Below are 18,088 nucleotides of genomic sequence, written 5' to 3'. Positions count from 1 at the left end.
ATGCACACTCTGGGGAAGTTGAGTAACAGCAGACAAATTGAGCAGGTGCATACTTTGAATTCACAAGTGGTCCTTCAGACATTCTCAGAAAAGATATTCAGAAAATGGCTTTAGCCTCACTGCATCCTGTTTGTGCCTCACCTAAAAAAGTGAAGCAGCTATTATGCCCTAATCCCCCCAAAGGGGGAGTTACCAAGGGATGCTCTTCTTCGTAATTAGCCTTCTGATCTTTTTTATGCCTTTCCTCCAATTCCATGGATTCCAAAGTTCCTTCACCATTGTACTTTACTGGCCTAGACAGATTTGGCTCCCCTTTATTTGGCCTCAACTAATTTGACAGCCTTGGATACTGGATCCAAGTCCAGATCTCCTTCCCAGCTGATGAACATGATTGATCTGGACATTCTGAAGCTCAAGCTAACAGTTGGTTTCTCCAATTCCATTAGTAGCCAGACAACCCATGCTCTCTTCCTCTGTCCAATGTATTCTGCTATCATCTCATAAACCATCTACACAAAAACTTTACACCAGGAAATGAGAGATTTGTGCACTGGGCACTCCCAAATAATATTAATCCTTTCTCAGCTCCATTTCATAATACTCTTCACTTTTTAGCCTTACTTTTCAATGAAGGAGCTTCGGCTTCCATGATCAGTTCAATTAGCAGTGATACCCAACTTTCATGTTGGTTTTCAAGACTCCTCTGTTGCTTCTCACAAACTTTGTAAAGGCTTTTTGGGGGTTACTCCTTTTAAAACCATCCTACAAAGATCCTCTTGCTTGGGACCTCAATTTGGCGTTGCAAGTAATCATTCAATCCCCTTCTGAACCAGTTAATGATTGCAATCTCAAGTTTCCATCTTGGAAAATATTTTCTTAGTGGAACTAACTTCTGCTAGCAGGATCTCAGAGATTCAAGCCTTATTCTCTAAACCGCCATATGTATTTTTTCACAAAGATAGAGTTTTTCACTCAGAACCAACCCCTTATTTCTTCCCAAGGTGATTTCAGAGACCAGTATTAACCAGTGTATTAACCTGCCAGTGTTTTTCTCCAACTTCTCTAACAAAGGCAAAAATTGTTTACGTTTTCTGGATGTTCACAGGCAACTGAGATTGCACCTTCACAGAACAAAAAAATTCAGGAAGTTGGACCAGTTATTTGTTTCCTTCTCGCATACCAGATTGGGAAAACCTATGACTAAAGCAACATTAGCCAAATGGCTCACTGATTGTATCTCATTTGTTTATTCTAAGTCACACATTCCTTTGACAAAACCATTGGAAACTCATTCAACTAGGGCCATAGCAACCTCAGTTGTATTCCATTCTTGAGCTTCCACAGTCTATGTCCATGCAGCAGCAACTTGAGCTACTCCTCATACCTTTGTAGCTCATTACAAATTAGATTTGTTTTCCAGGTGTAGACTCTGTCCCACAGGTTGAGGATAGAATGAAAATTGACAACAGATATGTAGTCAACATAACATTCCACCTGCGTTGTCCGTTTTAATTTTTCCTCAACTCCCCACCCTCCAGCCCCTTTCCCTTGGTTTCTAGAGGAAAGGAGGATTAACGCCTTACTGGTACAGTGCAGTTCCAGATATAATCTCCATAAAAAGCCTTGTCTCCTTTCAGTAAACTCTGACAAATTGAGATGGGTGCATTGTGGGTAACGGATGAGCTTAAGGAGTTTTTGGTTCTCACGAGCTATTGTAGTGGCGGAGTCAGTTCCAAAGATCAGAACTGAACCCACAGGTTGAGGAAGAATGAAAATGGACAATAACTCCTTGTTTCTGTATCTCTCAGAGTCTTTCCATCTGTGTGTTTTTTTTTAATATTTTCTGTGAATTGAAACTCTGGTGTTTATTGAAATTAGATATTCAGTATTCTCATTTTTTTATTATTTATTATTAAATATATCTAACACATTTAATTGTGGCTGACCTTTTGGAAAATATTTTAACTTTTGACAGTACTTGCATTTATTTAGTGGCACTGTGGCATCACGCTCCTGAAAGTCTTGCCAATTGGTTAACACTATTTATTTATTTCACATTTGTTAACCGGGTTAGTCCACTTGGGTAAGAGATTACTCATTTTCAGTGGAGACCCGAGGGAAAAAGCCCCAAACAAAACATACAAATACATACAAATAGAGACAAATTAACAATATAAAGAGCAAAACAAATTTATGGATACAATGGATAAGAAAAATAAATGTAATCCAAGGAATAGTGAGGAGGAATGAAGTGATCTAGAGGGAGGAGAAAAAAAAGAAGAGCAGTAGGATAAAGTAAATTATATAAATAGGGAGGGTATAGAAAGAAGAGCAGATTGGATAAAGTAAGATAAAGAGGAAAAAGGTCTTAATGATAAGTCTAGTGGAGAAATGGGAATTAATTTTACCAAGAGTAATTGGGTACCTTGTTAAGAGCCTTAAAGTAGCTGGCTGGTAACAGGAAAGGTTGGCAGACCTTTTGGTGAGGGAACAATCCCTTGCCACTTTATCTGAGAACATAATAATCTGGTTTGCAGTCTGGGAGTGTAACTCTGCAGATGAGCTGGGGAGAAAAGGGGAACTCTACTTAGCAATCAGGGCACCACTGCACAAGAAAAGGATATCTAGTGCTGCACATGGATATAAGGGAACCCAAGGTGGCAGCCTAAACCACACCAACAGAGTTGAACAGTAACACTGGAAGCCATTAGTTCAGATATATGGCCAGGATCAAGGTTTAGATGTTTTAAATGTAACCAGAGGGGCCATGTAGCATACACATGCCCACTGAAGCAAGGTAGGGAAAAAAAAGGTGAGAGCCAGCAAGTGGGAATAACATCATGCCAGCGGTAAGTTGTCTGCAGACAACAGGGGCACCAATCACCGGAACGTTATGGCAAGTGATGATAGAGCTAAACAATAGTGGTTACTCATGGCAATGTAGGTATTTAAGTTAGAAGAGTCCACAGTATTGTATCCTGTATCTTAGTTGATGGAAAACAGGCCGCTGCTAAGACAGAGATAGCCTCTGACATAGCCATTGTGAAGCCTACAGTGGTTAAAGAAGAGCAGTATTTGTTTGGGCAGTCCACTCCAGTCAGAGATTTAGGAGGGTCTTCATTAGAAATACCTTTAGCCGGGGTTCACCTTAACTGGGAGGGTAGAAAAGGAAGCAAGTAGGTATGTGAGGATATCCCTGAAGGTGTCTTGATACAGAATGATTTTGATAATGCAGTACATTTGTGTGCATGCAGTATAGGCATGTGGGTCTGGTAGCCTCGGGGAGACGCAGACAGACCCCACAACAGATGTTGGGGCTACTGATCTTGCTATTTCAGGTTGGGAGCTACCCTGTAGCAGTCAGCCTGAAGGTGAGCCACAGCTTCTAACAAGTACGGATGTTTCCTTGGGCAGAGTAGCTGCAAGACCAGAGGTCAGTGGTAGCACCCAAGCTGACAGTGAGGCACCACTGTCAGAAGATACTAGACTTCCTCTAGAAGCGCAGCTGGGAAGGGTCACCAAGGTAGAGTAGAGACAGGCTCAGCTCTCAGACCCTACATTATGAGGCTAGATGGAGGTAGCTAAGGAGGCTCCTGATTCACAAGGAAAAGATGAGTCTTTATATTGGAATAAAAGGTTACTGTATACAGATAGTGTACCTTTGAGGATGGGCTAGAGGGTGAGGCAATACAGCAGTTGGTAGTGCTTAGAGCCCACCATCTGGCACTTCTAGCCATAGCTCATGACATTCCTTTTGAAGGTCATATGGACATAAAGCATACCAAGAGACATATAATGCAGAATTTTTATTGGCCTGGGATTGCAAGGGAAGTAACAGGGTACTACAGGACCCGTGAGTAGTGCCAAAAACTAGACAAGGCAGGAGACAAGGTCAAACCTCCTTCGATGCTTTTGCCTCTGATTGAGGAGCCATTTCAGAGGGTAGCTATGAATATTGTGGAGCCTCAGAATACCCCAAGTTCCACAGGGAAGAAATGTATCCTAGTAGTAGTAGATTATGCTATTAGATACCCTAAGGTGGTAGTTCTGACCTCCTTCGAGGTAGAGAAGGTGGCAAATGCTTTGTTAGATATCTTCAGCAGGGCAGGTTTCCCCAAGAGAAATACTGACTTACAGAGGTGTTAATGTCATGTCAGGCCTGCTGACTTGTCTGTGAGAGTGCCTAAAGACCACCCCCTGTCACCCCCAGACTAATGGTCTTGTGGAGAGGTTAAACTCTACACTAAACACCATGCTAAGGGCATTTGCAGACCACTTTGAGAGTGGGGCATTTGCCCCATCTGCTGTTGCATACAGAGAGGTACCACAGGAATCCACATGGTTTTCACTCTAAGTTACAGTATGGATATAGGGTGAGGGGGACCCTTGGATTTGATTCGTAATGAGTGGGAGAGTGAGTGTGAATCCCACAAGGAGTCTGTTGTGGTATCTGTCTTAAAGCTCAGGGCAAGGCTTAGGGAGTTCATAAATATATCTAAACCTTTCACTGTGGCTGGTCTTTTAGAAAATATTTTGACTTTTGAGAGTACTTGCATTTATTTAGTGGTACTGTGGCATCATGCTCCTGAAAGTCTTTCTGATTGGTTAACACTGCCATTTGTATAAGTATTAATTTTACTAAGAGTAATTGGGTTGGGTATCCTGGTAAGACCCTTAAAGTAGCTGGCTGTTGGCAGTGAATCTAACTTAAAGTCTGGGTGGAGGGGCATATCAGGGTAATCTGTGCCAACCTTTCCCAGGTGTGGGTGTATGAGTGTGTGAAAATCAAATCACACAGAGTGTGTGTGTCAGCTACTTGGATCAGGGGCACAGAGCACTGATTTCTGCAGACAGAAAGGTGGACCAATTTCTGCAGAGACAAAGGTGGAGTCATATTTGGGGCCTGGACAAGGAGTCTAGCCCCAGGACTGGAGTCTGCTCCCTGTGTGCTCTTAAGGGAAATTGTGCTTGGTGCAGAGAGCTGCATCTGAAAATACTGCATGTATCTATTTTTGTTCTAAGTGAACTTTCCTCACCAGAGTCAGGGGCGAGGACTGAGGCTCCTTGATTACTGGCCCAGAGGAGGGACATCACATAAGTATTCAGAGATCTGACTTTGGATTATTTTATAGTACTATTCCAATCATGGGAAGTACAGGGATGGATTGAAAATGGGAAGGGTTCTCTGGATTCTTTTGGGATAGGTGTTAGTTGAGGTAACCTTCCAAATGCTGAGCATTATATCATTTGCTAAACAAAATTGTATGAGATAGGTGTGGCTAGAAAATCTTTGCATAGAAAAATGAACCAAAGATAAAGGTCAAAAAGAGCTAGGCAGACAGTTGGTAGGGATTTGATCTGGTAGCATTTCAATAGCTTTACATCGGATTTCTTTAAAGTGAAAGGATAGGAAGTGATATAAAGGGAGCAGGTGGTGGGGGTGGTTGGGAGGGAGTGGAGACTATGTGGATAATGAAATTTGTGGAAAAAATCTGAGGTGGTGAGGTTGTTGTTGGAGCACTGTAATGCATTAATGGGGTGAGGGGCTGAGGGATTTATGGCTTGTGAATAGACTTTTCATGCCAGAAATGCTTAGCTTTATTCAGGAGAAAATGTTGTGTAGTTTTGTACTATGACATTTTTGTTTCTCGAAAATGTCTTATTTGGCAAGTTTCAGTGTTGTGAAGTAGTAACGAGAAATAATGGTAGGGGTTTGTTTCTATTTGTTCTAAGCTGCGGAAGCTATTCGAGTTCTTTAGCCATCCAGTTATTTTTCAGTGGCCTTAGTAATCTTGCAATGGATGGAAGAATTTCTCCTGGAAATTGGGGAGGATTTGTGATAAGCGGGACACTGCTTCATTCAGATTCTGAATGTTAAGGAGCAGGGTCCAATCCACTGCTGATAAAACTAACAATCTAAAATGCCATCTATTGTGCAATTTTGATCTAAATGCTGCAAGTTTGGGAGACGGCTTAAGGTGTCAGTCATATAATGTGAATGAGATGTGGCAATGATAACTGCAATGGGGGGGTAGAGATAAAAAAAAAGTCTAAACGTATGCGTTTGGGTTGTGTAAGTTCAGAGGTTAATTGGATACGGTTTAGTTCGGCTAGATATTCTGTAATTTCTCTGGCTAGAGATAAGTTTGCACTTTTTTGGGGATGGTGACAAAATATTGTTTATGACAAATAGAAATTTGGAAAGGGAGGTTGGGGTGGGAGGTATATCAAAGATAGGAGAACTGGCTTTTTGGTTGAGGGAAATTTTCAGGACTATCCAGTTAACATTTGTGCCTATGAATACATTAAATTAGTTTGTGCTAGGATTGTAAAGCTGAGGTTAAGCATACTATACAAGTGTTCTTCCTCTTGACTTTGACCCAGGTCAAGCATTATGTGAGTAGTTGTATGAAGGTAGAATGTTCTGGAAGCAATGGGAGTCTTTCTTCAGCCAGGACTTTGTTTGCTGCTGTATTTGGTTTGTGGCTAGTGAGAAAAGCCCTTACTTGTTCAGACTTACTTCTGATATTTTGTGCATTTATGAGACAGCAGGTGGTTGTGGATTAGTGATGCAGTACAGTGTTCATGACAGGGGGCCAATATTTAGCTCAGTATTACTTTTCAGCAAAAGAAAGAACATTATAGGGTTAAACGTGTACAGAGATTTTGGGAATTGAGTTTCTGAGTGAACAGATTCTGAAGCTGAACTCAAGACTATGAAATACTGTGATCCTGAAATGCTGGTCAATAATGAACTAAATTCAATAGTAGCGATATGAGTTTGCATAGTTTGTGATAAAAAGAGTGAGGTGGAATGCCAAGGGATTTTTATAATGAGAAGGGTGGATGAGAGAGAGGGAGAGTAAGGGTGATTTGGACCAGTGCATGAATGTGGTGAATGGGTAGGAACTGATACTTCTTATAACTTTACTGTTGGTAAGTGTTGCGGAGCAGTCTTCTGATACACATATTGCGTGAAAGTGGTTTGTTGCTATGCAGAGTTGGTGAGGTTAGCTGTGTAGCTGTAGCATTTGTGCAGTTTGAAGTTAGCTGAAGCAGGGGTGATAGGAAGTTTGAACTAAGGGACAGGTGTAGAGAAAATGAGTTGAATTAGTAGTAAGGTTTAGTTTGGGAACGTTATGGCAAGTGATGATAGAGCTAAACAACAGTGGTTACTCATGGTAATGTAGGTATTTAAGTTAGAAGAGTCCACAGTATTGTAAGAAAATGTGCCAAGTCTAACAGGCATGGCATGAGGTATGTAAAGGGGAAGAAGAGTAGATGGTATGAGTAGGGGTATGACTGGGGAACTGGGATGGGAGGAGACTAAACAGCTCATGCAACAGCAGCCAATCACTTCATGCATACACTGAGACAGGCCTCTGTATAATGGGGCTTACTGAATGGTGTGGTCAGGTAAGCAAAGTGAACTGTTAAGGCAACAAAATATTAAAGAATAGTAGAAACATTTAATAAAAGTCCCTTGGAAGCTTGAAATTCATTCTGTTTTACTGAAAATAGACTCTGCTGAATTCACTTGTAAGGAACTGACTGAGTGATCCACAAGAGAGTTAGCAACTATGTCAGGTAAGCAAACCCAGAGAGTGTAGCTGCGCCCAGGGTTGGATCTCGTTATCTGATGGCACATGAAGCAGACTTGCTAATTAATTACAAATCAATCAACAGAGTGAGGACTGTAGTAAAAATGTAACTCTTGGTTTATGTTACATTTGAGACTAGTCATCATCAATATATATTGTCCACTCACTCTGAAGCACAGAAAAACTTCCAAGTTGTTCAGGATAAGAAAATGCTTGGGGACATTTGCGCCTTTGTTAACACTGCCTTTAGTAAAGGTTGATTTTGGTAATGCTCACTATACTGCTTAATGAGGGGAGAAGTCTGGGAGTTGCACTTCAGCTTTTTGTTACTTATTTTACCCCAGACATTCTTATACAGAAATGTTTGTCAATTACCCTTATTAGTGATTAACTGAGGTGTACAAGTGTGCCATGAGAGGGCCATTTACTGGAATCATGAACAAATAAAGTATAAAATACTGTACTCTTTTTGATAAATGTAAAGGAAACTTCTGTTATCCACCTCAGCTACCACCAAGTTAAGCAGGTGGGACCTCTGTTAAATATTAATCTCATTTGAAGAACAGAACCTTAGCAGTGCAGTACCGCCTTTCCATTATGCTGCCCTGCAAGTAAATCCAAGCAATTAGTAAACAGGAATCAAAGCCATCATAAAAGGATGAGAGACAGCAATATCCATTGTGCCACTACACTGTTTTTTTCCAGAAAAATCTGACCTCAAATGTGATGACACAATTATAAAGCCAATCCACCTGGGGCCCCAAGTGCTCTGTTACCACTTACAGTTATCAGCAGCTCTAAATTCAAACATGGTGCAGATTGTGGATAATCCATAAGTATCAAAGAAGTCCAACTACTTTTGTAACTGGAGGAGAATTGTTGTGAACAATAGCTTATCTCCATCATTCTCATGACAGCAACAAAGCCTCCAAGTAGAACTTCAGAGTCAGTTGGTGGTACAATATCAAGCAATGGACCCACAGTGTCCAAGAATCCTGAAATCTTCTATGCAGAAACAGACAGAATTTTCTTTTTTGCATCTCAGATGTACTGATATGATCCTTTCATCTATAATTCCAGCTGTCTGGAATTGAGACAGGAGCTTGTGAGTTATTATCTTCACACCTACACGGGACATCTCCCAAGATGCAATTCCAGACTATGAAGTCCTGCTCAGAACTAATGTTGTGGAAATTCAGTTCTTGAACTAGTGCTGGAGAATTCCTATTCCATAACTAATGTTGTATAAGGTACCTTGTATCTAATCAGTGCTTTTCAACCTCTTACATAAGCTCTTGCTCCTTCACCAGCAGTGAAGTTACACACTATAACCCAACAATTTTCATTGTATGCGTCTACACCATTTAAATCTGTCCTGTGTCTGTCTGCCATTCTACCAAGATTACACCAGACCCCCACTCTTACCCTGTGGGTGGGTCGCCCACCTGGTGGTGCTATGCAATTTGTTTCAAGCCTGGCATGATCATGCCACATGGGTGGGCAAAGATACCTGCAGGTGGATACCACCTCCAGGGCTTAGCTCCATGGATAACTCTACATATCTCTCTCCCAGCAAGTTTTCCGATTCCTTAAACCAAACATCATGGTGGTCAGATATGGAGTTACTCTTTAGACCAATTTGCCAAGGCTACCCCTACGGAACACAAGGCTTTAAACAACACAGATTTATGGATCATAATGGAATGCAAATCCCTCCACCATTATGAGCTGACTATCCTGAAAGTGCTAGGATACTGGAAATACCTTTTTTGAGAACAGAAGAAATACAGAAATGTATGTACATGCTTTTTCAAGATAATCTGAAAGTCAGAAAGTATAGAATCTTTTACAATTTTAAGACAGTCTTCAAAATAATCTGTAAATGTATATTTTTCTGTGTAATAAACTAATATTATATAAACAAGTGCAAGAAATCTGCATCTAGACTGCAAGTTTGCAAATACTATACTAGTAGCAAATACAAGACAGCACTGGGGTCTTCAATATTATTCTCTCCAGGTTTGACCATCAAGTGCTACCTACTCTCTCAGAACCCACATTTATAGTTAAATATACACTTAATTCTTATTCTTGGGGTTGTTAAATACGGATGCTGAGAACTGAGATTTTGGCCCGTCACCCAAAGGACCCTTTCTCATTGCTCTATTTGTGAACTAATGAGTAAGAAATATGTATCCTGTCTAACTCTATGTCATTAAACTGCCTACCGTCCTTGCTAATATGTTATTAATGTTACATTTGTAGTAATCTCAGAAATAGTAATGGCAGTCTTGTACTTGTATGTAAATAGCCTATGTTTTTGTTAAGTTCTTTCAGCTCATTTACTGTACCTAATTATCAATGTAACTCTGTTGGAGCTTTTCTCCCCGGGCCTCCGCTGAAAAAGGACATGTATCCAGTCGGACCATCCCGGTTAACAAATGTAAAATAAATTAAAAAAAAATAATAAATCACGTCTCTTTAATCCATGGTAACTACCTTTCACACTAATTATTAATTTACACACAGACAGACACACACACACACACACACACACACACACACACACACACACACACACACACACACACACACTTCCCAGGCAAAAGGTTAGCAGAATTCTTCAGTCCCCCCGCAGTTTTCATCCTGGGACAGTAGTACTGCCACTACTCTAGATTTATGGCCAGAGATACCCTGTTACTGACTGATCTTGCAATTAAACCAAATATGAAATTATGTACATTCATTTAATTCATTGGTAGTAGGCCTAAGCAGTCTATTGGGAGGCATGTCTCACACAGATTAAAGATAATGATCACCCTCTTCACAGATAACAACCATGCATAATATATAATAGATGCCAGTCACAATAGATTACAGCTTAATAAGTTAACTTATTTACTTAACTAAAATAATGGAGCAACTACATGCCAATATAGATGGAGGTTGACACACAGTGAAATAAAATATGACAGTAAAAGTAAACAGGATGCATACAGATACAAAAGCTCCATATACCCAACTTTGCTTGGCATTGCCTGCTGCAAAAATACAAGTCTTTCGGCTTTTCCTGGTTAGGGGTCGACACAGCAGAACTCCGGTCCACTCATGATTGGCAGTGAATCTTTACGGTGCAGAGTTGCCAACCCGACGCCCAACCTTCAAAGAAGGCACACCCATTCACGCTCACACCTACCTACATGTCTTTAACGTCAATCAACCACAGGGAGGACATGCAGACTCCACACATAAGGCGCTCCAGCCAAGAATTGAACGGGAGAACCTCTTGCTGTGAGGCGACAAAGCTAACCGCTGCACCACCGTGGCTATGTCCCTAAATGTCATTAAGTCAGATAAATTAATAACTAGTACTCACAGACAGGTCCATCATAAAATCAAGACAGCATCAACTTCTCTCTAGCATAGTGCAGCATTATATATAATGTTTTTCCCCCAGCAGAGGAGTCCAGGGGCTGCACACTTTGTAAACTACCCTAGATTCAGCACCTTCTCCACCTCCCTCCCTCCTGATGTATTTAGGGGCACATTCCGATACCTAGTTTGTAGCTGCATTACAAGTATCTATGAGGAGCAGCACATCAATTTGAGAGCAGGCGTGAAAAATGCACATCTGAAAAATAGCCCTTTCATCTCAGGCCATTCTGCATGCTACAGATCATGTCATCCTATACAGCAACAAACCTGCAAAAGATTATATTAAGTATGTGGTGCAGGAATGCAGCTTACCGGTACAATGGCTTTAGCTCCACAGGAAAAAAAATTACCATTTCATTCTTTTTTCACCAGATTGGAATATGCATCAGTTTCATTCACATACCCTAAACCCATGATTTTCTCTTTTGTAATGAAATATTTTGTCTCTCTTACTTGAGGCACACTGTATCATAACATCTAAACATATCACCATCTTAGAATACCAGCATCAATAAACTTGTACAATACTAGCAAATTATTGTTTTTGAAGGAGGCTGTGACCCTTTAGACTCATATACATTACATCTGAAGTCACATAAGCTTAGAAAAATGGGAAAAGGTAAACAAAAATACTGCAGAAACTCTTCTAAAATCGCATGATCTTTAGAGATGCAAGCACCTACAACATCTGGCATGCTTGGATGTCAATATGAAGAGGTCAATTAAACTTGTCAGAGAGGGACTGAACAAGGATATGTTGGGACATTTTTATGCTTCCCATTTCCATAAGGGATATTGGTGCTAAACTGGGGGGGGGGTGAATTAGTGGTTACCCATCCATTCATCCAAATTACATCTGAATAAAGTAAGATAAGTACTTGCTTTATGTGGAGTGGAAGGTGTTTTTTTTACTCTGCTTGGGACCAAGCAACAAGACATTCTCCCAATATTATCAAATCATATGCTGGCTGCAGTGTTTCTCTAACAGCATGAGGAAGATTAAAGTCTGCAACCAATGCATAGACTTAAAATTCATAGATATTCCTACGTCACCAAGTCTTACAACCATTCTCATCTTGCCAGTACCCTCTATCAAGCAATACCTCCTTTCTCTAGGAGGGCTACACTGATCAGTTCTATAGTAAATTTGTAGATACCCATCTAGTCATCTAGTTTAGGTTTAAAGGAAGATAATGACTTTTACGAAACATCCATGGGAAGGTTATGCCATAGGTTTGGGAGGCGCTGAATTATAATCTATCCCTCCTTTGTTTTATTTTATCAGTTGGTGAAGATTTAGGTCCTTGGTTCTAGCAATGGTGGAGATATTGGGCTTGCAGAGAAACAGGAGATCCAGGACAATCAATTGTCTAATGGTGTGGTAAATACGGCAGCACTCTTCCATGAAAAGTCTGCAAGACACTAAATAAAGGGCTAGAGTTCAAAGTCTCTCTTGGTACCTCAGACACTTTAGGCCTGTGATCTAAATTGTTTGATATGTTTAGTGAGACACATCCCAAAGTGCTGGGGGGGGTGCTGTACGCTATAGTTGGCTTACTCAGTGCTGAGTATAAGGGATTCATTACCTCTTTATATCTTGATATTCCTTTGGCAGCTAGTGCAGAGAGGGAGCCGTTAACCCAAGTATGTAGGTACCTAACCACCTTTTCTTTTTGGTGTGTGTTGCTTAGACAGTATAATAATTGGAGGGGGTTGTCTACCAAAAATGATACTATATTTTTTAGAATTAGTTTTGAAACCATTTTTAATACTAGGGCAAGTTCATTGTGGAGGGTTTGGATGTTATAGGGTGACTCAACAACACCCAGTTTGCAATCATCTGCCAACTTTGTTAGCCAGAGGTTTTGGCTCTTTTCTGAGAGATCTGAAATGTAAATACTAAAAAAGCAGTCTCAACACTGAGTCCTGAGGGACATCACTGGCCACTTTCATGCTTTCGGATGATGCACTTGCAACTCGCACTGTACGGGGTTTGACTTTGTGCTAGTTTGCTATATATCTTACCGTATATGGGTTGATCCTTAAAGCATTTAGCTTCTACATGATGTCAACACAGAGAGTGATATCAAAGGGCATAGCCAGGTGAAAATACACCACATGCACTGAATGATCACCATCTCCAGCCTCTGTAAACCTTTCAAAAAAGTGTACCAGATTGCATAGACAGGATCTAGCCTTCAATAAAACGGCTGATATCACAGTTTGAGGTCAGTTGTATGATGTTCCACAGCTTTGCAGATAAGGCTTGTAAGGCTGTTAAGCACACTGTATACAAGGCCATCATTATGAAGGGGCATCACCACTACCGTGTACCACTTATCAGGGACAAAACTAGTAGCTAACCTTTACAGTATGAGGATTGTGCCCGAACAGCAATGTTTTACATATTAATCCAGCAAACAAGTATATTATCAGATTTCATTTAGGAAGTATTTTCAGTCATGGTTAAACACTTTTGGTAAACGATCTTAAGTACAAACAGCAGAAGTTGTACTGTGGCACCAGTGCATTCAGAAATTATAGGACTAGTCATATTGTGGCAGCTCATCTTCGACATCCCAAGCATAAAATTAAATGCACCCCATTTGGGTGTTGTAAGCTTTCTTGATTCCTTATCACAAATACAAGGACGGTTACTGAATAAAGTATCCTGCTAGTCCAACTAAAATATGATCTCCCTCTGGCAGCCCATGCTTCCACCAAAACATTTCATAACTACCATTTCCTTTTTATCAAGATCTGTACATTTACTGTTTTTTTTCAACTTGAAAGAATGGACATCCTTGTACCACTATAACAGAGCCAACTGGATATCTGTAAGAGTCTTCAATTTTTCTAATCTTTATTCTGATTCTAGAAATCAGGCCATTCTACACACCTTGCAATAGTCCTTACTATCTGGGATTCCAATCCCAAGGAATTGTGGTACCACACAAGCTCTCCTCCAAACACTTTCAGTTCCACTGACCATGCCATTTTAAACTTTGATTTAAAACACTGCAAAAAGAAATCCATACATCTGAAGCACCAAAAACCTTTATGATTAACAATTCCAAACATAAATTCTGCTTGCAAATGCTTTTCCTTCCTCAACCACCTAAGCTATTCCTTTTTACAGTTCATTACAGTTCACTATATTATCTGCAAACTGTGTGGATTAACACATTTTGAAAAAAAAAGCTTCTTTACATTACCCTGCATGCATTTCCACTTGCCTACTACTATACTTTTAGGGAATCTATGTTTCATCATACTGGTTCAATTTAAAAGATATGCATGATCCATTAAACTTTGGTACTTACAGTTATTGCAATGGTTTGTACTTGTAAGACACTGAAATAGTTTCACCACAGTTTGTTCAGTCTGTTTTAAATTGCTATATATGGTATATTTGTGTTTTCTCTGTTTCCATTAATTACACTATACTTTACTGTTCTCTGGTGGATGACAAACAGATCCTTTAGGCCATCCAATGACCATGACTAACAACCAATTGTCAGAAAAATAATTTCCTAACATTATAAGATGAAATGTATAAATGAAATAGTAACAAGGTTTACTAATGACTTCAAGACAGGTTGAGCTACAAAGAACAATTGAATGGATGCAACTAACTAGGATAGGGTAGGGATACTTCAGGTTGGGTCACTTTTTTGCATGTGTATATTATTAAATACATAATTGGTCATGCACCACTTCAATGTGGTAAGTTTTTATCCTCATTTAAGCTATAGCAAATGTAGAGAAGAAACCCCTCCCTCTGATTGCCATAGCCACACTAGGGGCAACATGCATGTCAGACTGACAAGATTCAAGATGTGCAGATAGCAGCAACTTCTCTCCTGCCATCCACAACAGCAGCAGCACTGGGAACAGAGGAAATGTTTCACTCAGTGTAAAAAAAAAAAAAAAAAGCATGCCCATTATAATATACTTTAGTGTGATACTAAGAACATACAATGACAGAAATCTGTACAGTATCCACAACTACACCACTCACAGTAATGCATTTCAGATTTTTTCTTATAATATAAAGGCTATAGACAATGGCAGCCCCTCCCCCATAATAACAATGGCACTCAGTACAGCAGAAATGTTTAGACCTGTTCAATGCCAAGTTCTGCCTACAGAACTGTATTTTAGGCTAGCTGCAACAACACTTAAAAGGTTGCATCAACCTTGCAATATCCAGAATTTTACTGGGGAGAGAAGGCTTATCTGACTGATCAGATGCAAGAAACATTAGTCACAGTAAAGTATTTCATCCTGTTTCCAACAATAATGAAGAGGTAGCACCCACACCTAAAAACAGAACTGTAATGGGGATAGAGGACATTTGATGGACATTAATGTGCATGGAGAAGTATTTTATTATCTTCCAACAATAAACTGCAATTGCAAAATGTCAGAAATCAAGCCACCCCACCTCCAGTAAACACAATAGCACTAGAGCAGTAGTCAAAATGCAGAAATGCTGCCCAGTATCTATAGAAAATTATTTTAGACATCATCCTTCTTCTAATAGCTTGTATTTAGTAACAAGGCAGCACAACAGCTTTAGTCAGTCTTAAATACTATTGCATTTACCATAAATCTCAACTATCCAGAATTTTGATTTGTTCCTCACAAAATGTATGGTTTTCTAGCAAATTGAGGATTGCAGTTAGTAAATAATGAGGCATGTGAGTTTCAGACTTTAAAGTATACAGAAATTGCATCATGATGCAAAACTTTTTATTCTACCAACTTTCTAAGTTTATAAAACCAATAATTAAAATGTCTCCTTGATTTTGGACTTCTGTCCCCAAATTATTTTTGGCTTTGTCAAAAATACATTTGTGCTTAGAGGCATGCAATTCGCATCAAGCTCTACTCCAGGCAGTAGAAAGAACAGAACTATCACTTACATGGTTTTAATTCCTTGACAGAAAACTGAATCTGTTTTCTTTTCAAATGACAAGGTTCTCTTATTTACTATGATCCTAGGTTTTCAGGCAATAGGGTACTCACCATTGCAGCTTCCCAGACAGTGAAAACCACATTAAAGTTTTTTTTATTAGATATGACATTTCAAAAAGTGCATTTCCTGATAAAAGACCTCAAACTCAGTATACTATTTATGAGTTCAACACATTTGTAAAGCAAACGGAATTTCAACACATCACTGAGTCTGAATTATCCTTCTTTCTTTGCTTTTCCATTTGCCTGAAGTCCAAACTAAAGTCATTATTAAAAAGCAACAGAAGAGGTTAAGATCCCTACTTGGCTCTTAATCCTTAAAGATGAGCACTTCTGGCAAAAAAGAATTTCACCTGGTGAATTATTTATAGAAAAGAAGCTAAATTCCAATTTCAGCTGATGCCAAGAAAAAAAAAAATTTTATTAATGTATTTGACTTTTGATGACCAGGAATGTCTACTGCACACACAAGCTTTTGAGAAAAGCTCCAATACAAAACACATTAAAAATATAAAAAAATAAAATAGTGTAGGCTATACATACATTGAAATAACAGTCAGTCTAAATAACAGACAAGAATATTATACAGGTCAACAGTGCAAATCATTAAAAAGCTGAAAAGTTAGGATGAGTAGACAAAAAGAAGAGGAAAAGTACAGGAGGAACAGAAAGAAGCTGAATATAAGAAAGGTAGAAAACAAGCTCAGTGAATGTAAAAATAACAGAAAGGATACAAAACATGATGTAAAAAATAAGATAAGATATATAAACTTGTAAAGTAGTATAGAGCAAACTGTTAGAGAGAACAAAGAGAATAAGGGAAGATTAAAGGAGAGAGATGAGTTATGTTGGGTTTTTACAGGGACGGGTCCAGGAGTTCAGCAAGGAATGTTTGAGAGCTTTTTTGAATTCATATCCATTAGATATCATTCTGATGGCTAAAGGTAGTTTGTTCTAAGATTGGGCAATAGAATAGCTATACAGATGATGACCAAGAGTTACTATTAAAATGAAGGACGGTTGGCAAACATGGGAATGTCGATCATCAGTTGACTGATTCCCGTATTGCTGACCATCATGTCTGCGAGCATCCGTTGCAGCGAATGCTACTGTGCATGCGCTTATACATGGTCGATGTTATGACTACAGATTGCAGTACAGTTTGGAATGGGAAATGTACCCTTTTCTTCACGGTAGTGTGATCTCGGATTGAAATGTATAAGTTGTAGGGGGTGTTGGGGCTGCAGCCCCCCACAGGGGGGTTGTGCAGGGGGGGGCTTGTCTCCCTGCAAAAATGTGATTAGAGTGCCGTGCAGTACTGAACTGGTATGTTAGTACTGCTGAAAAGGTGGCAGGTAAGTGGAAGTACTAGAATGTGCTTGGTTGGTAACAATGCCGGGGAGAAGGGACGTTGAATATGTCGACTCTGAGGTTTTCACTATTTCTTTCCACAATTCAACCTTATTAATATGCAGAACAATGAACATTTGAACCAAATTTAACATTTTTTGTTCTGACTTTCAATATTTTGATAGTAAACCATTGACCAAATATTCTTTTGGGCTTGTGGATTTCCAATGATAGTTGGTCAGAGCTCCGAAGGGTCCCAGTAAGGGTATAGAGTGAGATGAGGGAAGAGATGACAGGGCAAGAGAAAGGTCTGTTAAGGATGGAGTGAATAAGCAGTTGAGGAAGTAGGAAATGATGGGGAACTCCAGCCAGTTAAGACATTTGAGAGAGAGAGTGAGTGAGAATGGTGGAGGTTGAAGGGCTGGTTTGCAGCAAACCTTGCTACCTTATTGTAAGTGATTTCAAGCTTAGATTTTAGTGAGGATTGTAGATTTCTCTAGATTTGTGAGCCATAAAACAGACTGGGAAGAAGGTAGGCATATGCTAGAGAGTGTCTGGAATCTTTGATGAGGAATTTCTTATATCTGAAACATAAGCTAAGGTTTTGGTGAGTCTTTTTATGCAATGATGGACATGTAGATCAAATTTAAGTTGTCATCTATAACACCCATGAAATTAGTGTGAGCTTCCACACTGATAACAGTACTGTTAAGAGATGTGAT

The sequence above is a fragment of the Protopterus annectens genome, chromosome 15.part0 (genome assembly GCF_019279795.1).
Source record: "Protopterus annectens isolate FY-2018-M chromosome 15.part0, PAN1.0, whole genome shotgun sequence".
Classification (NCBI taxonomy): Eukaryota; Metazoa; Chordata; order Ceratodontiformes; family Protopteridae; genus Protopterus; species Protopterus annectens.
This window is presented reverse-complemented; position numbering follows the sequence as displayed.